Source organism: Hordeum vulgare, chromosome 7H, assembly GCF_904849725.1.
Source record: "Hordeum vulgare subsp. vulgare chromosome 7H, MorexV3_pseudomolecules_assembly, whole genome shotgun sequence".
In the NCBI taxonomy this organism is placed as follows: domain Eukaryota; kingdom Viridiplantae; phylum Streptophyta; class Magnoliopsida; order Poales; family Poaceae; genus Hordeum; species Hordeum vulgare.
In genome coordinates this window covers 63,453,070-63,456,731 of record NC_058524.1, presented here as the reverse complement: position 1 = coordinate 63,456,731, position 3,662 = coordinate 63,453,070, and positions in this window count along the sequence as shown.

Genomic DNA, 3,662 nt, shown 5'->3' with positions numbered 1-3,662 from the left:
TGGTGTAAAGCGCATGAAGAAACTCCATGTCGATGGACTTTTGGAGTCACTTGACTTTGATTCACTTGACACGTGAGAACCATGCCTCATGGGCAAGATGACTAAAACTCCGTTCTCCGGAACAGTGGAGCGTGCAAGTGACTTGTTGGAAATCATACATACCGATGTGTGCGGTCCGATGAGCGTGGAGGCACGCGGCGGATATCGTTTTTTTCTCACCTTCACTGACGATTTGAGTAGATATGGTTATGTCTACTTAATGAAGCACAAGTCTGAAACATTTGAAAAGTTCAAGCAATTTCAGAGTGAAGTTGAAAATCATCGTAACAAGAAGATCAAGTTCCTACGGTCTGATCGTGGGGGTGAATATCTGAGTTTCGAGTTTGGTGCTCACTTAAGACAATGTGGAATTGTTTCATAGTTGACACCGCCTGGAACACCACAGCATAATGGTGTCTCCGAACGTCGTAATCGTACTTTATTAGAGATGGTGCGATCCATGATGTCTCTTACCGATTTGTCGTTATCGTTTTGGGGTTATGCATTAGAAACAGCTGCATTCACTTTAAATAGGGCACCATCAAAATCCGTTGAGACGACACCATACGAACTGTGGTATGGCAAAAGGCCAAAGTTGTCGTTTCTTAAAGTTTGGGGATGTGATGCTTATGTCAAAAAGCTTCAGCCTGAAAAGCTGGAACCCAAAGCGGAAAAGTGCATCTTCATAGGTTACCCAAAAGAGACAGTTGGGTACACCTTCTATCTCAAATCCGAGGGCAAAGTGTTTGTTGCTAAAAACGGAGCTTTTCTCGAGAAGGAGTTTCTCTCGAGAGAATTGAGTGGGAGGAAGATAGAACTTGATGAGGGTGTCGAACCTCTCATCCCTCTAGATGGTGGCGCAGGGCAAGGGGAAACCTCTGTTGTTGCGACGCCGGTTGAGGAGGAAGTTAATGATGATGATCATGAAACTCCGGTTCAAGTTTCTATCGAACCACGCAGGTCGACGAGACCACGTGCTGCTCCAGAGTGGTACGGTAATCCCGTCTTGTCAATCATGTTGTTAGACAACAATGAACCTGCAAATTATGAAGAAGCAATGGTGGGCCCAGATTCCAACAAATGGCTAGAAGCCATGAAGTCCGAGATAGGATCCATGTATGAGAACAAAGTGTGGATTTGGAAGTACTACCTGAGGGCCGCAAGGCTATTCAGAACAAATGGATCTTTAAGAGGAAGACGGACGCTGACGGCAATGTGACCATTTATAAAGCTCGACTTGTGGCAAAGGGTTTTTCACAAGTTCAAGGAGTTGACTACGATGAGACATTCTCACCCGTAGCGATGTTGAAGTCCGTCAGAATCATGTTAGCAATAGCTGCATTTTTCGATTATGAAATCTGGCAGATGGATGTCAAAACGGCGTTCCTTAACGGTTTCCTTAAGGAAGAGTTGTATATGATGCAACCCGAGGGTTTTGTCGATCCTAAGAATGCTAACAAAGTGTGCAAGCTCCAGCGATCCATTTATGGACTGGTGCAAGCATCTCGGAGTTGGAACAAACGCTTTGATGAGGTGATCAAAGCATTTGGGTTTATACAAGTGGTTGGAGAATCTTGTATTTACAAGAAAGTGAGTGGGAGCTCTGTGGCGTTTCTAATATTATATGTGGATGACATATTGCTGATTGGAAACAACATAGAGTTTTTGGAGAGCATAAAGGATTACTTGAATAAAAGTTTCTCTATGAAGGACCTAGGAGAAGCTGCTTACATTCTAGGCATTAAGATCTACATGGATAGATCAAAACGCTTGATAGGACTTTCACAAAGTACATACCTTGATAAAGTTTTGAAGAGATTCAAAATGGAACAATCCAAGAAAGGGTTCTTGCCAGTTTTACAAGGTACGAGATTGAGTAAGACTCAGTGCCCAGCAACTGATGAGGATAGAGAGCATATGAGCACCGTCCCCTATGCTTCAGCCATAGGTTCTATCTTGTATGCAATGCTGTGCACTAGACCGGACGTTGGCCTGGCCATGAGTATGGCAGGTAGGTTCCAGAGTAATCCAGGAGTGGATCACTAGACGGCGGTCAAGAATATCCTGAAGTACCTGAAAAGGACTAAGGAGATGTTTCTCGTGTATGGAGGTGACGAAGAGCTCGCCGTAAAAGGTTACGTCGATGCAAGCTTTGACACAGATCCGGACGACTCTAAGTCGCAAACCGGATACGTATTTATTCTTAATGTGGGTGCGGTAAGCTGGTGCAGTTCCAAGCAGAGCGTCGTAGCAGATTCTACATGTGAAGCGGAGTACATGGTTGCCTCGGAGGCGGCTAAGGAGGGTGTCTGGATGAAGCAGTTCATGACGGATCTTGAAGTGGTGCCAAGCGCAGTGAATCCAATAACCTTGTTCTGTGAGAACACGGGTGCCATTGCCCTAGCAAAGGAACCACGGTTTCACAAGAAGTCCAGACACATCAAACGACGCTTCAACCTCATCCGCGACTACGTCCAAGGGGAGGACGTAAATATATGCAAAGTGCACACGGATCTGAATATAGCAGACCCGCTGACTAAACCTCTTCCACGGGCAAAGCATGATCAACACCAGAACTGTATGAGTGTTAGATTTATTACAATGTAATTCGCATGATGATGTGAGGGCTAGATTATTGACTCTAGTGCAAGTGGGAGACTGTTGGAATTATGCCCTAGAGGCAATAATAAATATAGTTATTATTATAATTCATGTATCAAGATAATTGTTTATTATCCACGCTATAATTGTATTGAATGAAGACTTATATACATGTGTGGATACATAGACAAAACACTGTCCCTAGCAAGCCTCTAGTTGGCTAGCTAGTTGATCAAAGATAGTCAGTGTCTTCTGATTATGAACAAGGTGTTGTTGCTTGATAACTGGATCACGTCATTAGGAGAATCACGTGATGGACTAGACCCAAACTAATAGACGTAGCATGTTGATCGTGTCATTTTGTTGCTACTATTTTCTGCGTGTCAAGTATTTGCTCCTATGACCATGAGATCATATAACTCACTGACACCGGAGGAATACTTTGTGTGTATCAAACGTCGCAACATAACTGGGTGACTATAAAGATGCTCTACAGGTATCTCCGAAGGTGTTCGTTGAGTTAGTATGGATCGAGACTGGGATTTGTCACTCCGTGTGACGGAGAGGTATCTCGGGGCCCACTCGGTAATACAACATCACACACAAGCCTTGCAAGCAATGTGACTTAGTGTAAGTTACGGGATCTTGTATTATGGAACGAGTAAAGAGACTTGCCGGTAAACGAGATTGAAATAGGTATGCGGATACTGACGATCGAATGTCGGGCAAGTAACATACCGAAGGACAAAGGGAATGACATACGGGATTATATGGATCCTTGGCACTGAGGTTCAAACGATAAGATCTTCGTAGAATATGTAGGATCCAATATGGGCATCCAGGTCCCGCTATTGGATATTGACCGAGGAGTCTCTCGGGTCATGTCTACATAGTTCTCGAACCCGCAGGGTCTGCACACTTAAGGTTCGACGTTGTTTTATGCGTATTTGAGTTATATGGTTGGTTACCGAATGTTGTTCGGATTCGCGGATGAGATCAAGGACGTCACGAGGGTTTCCGGA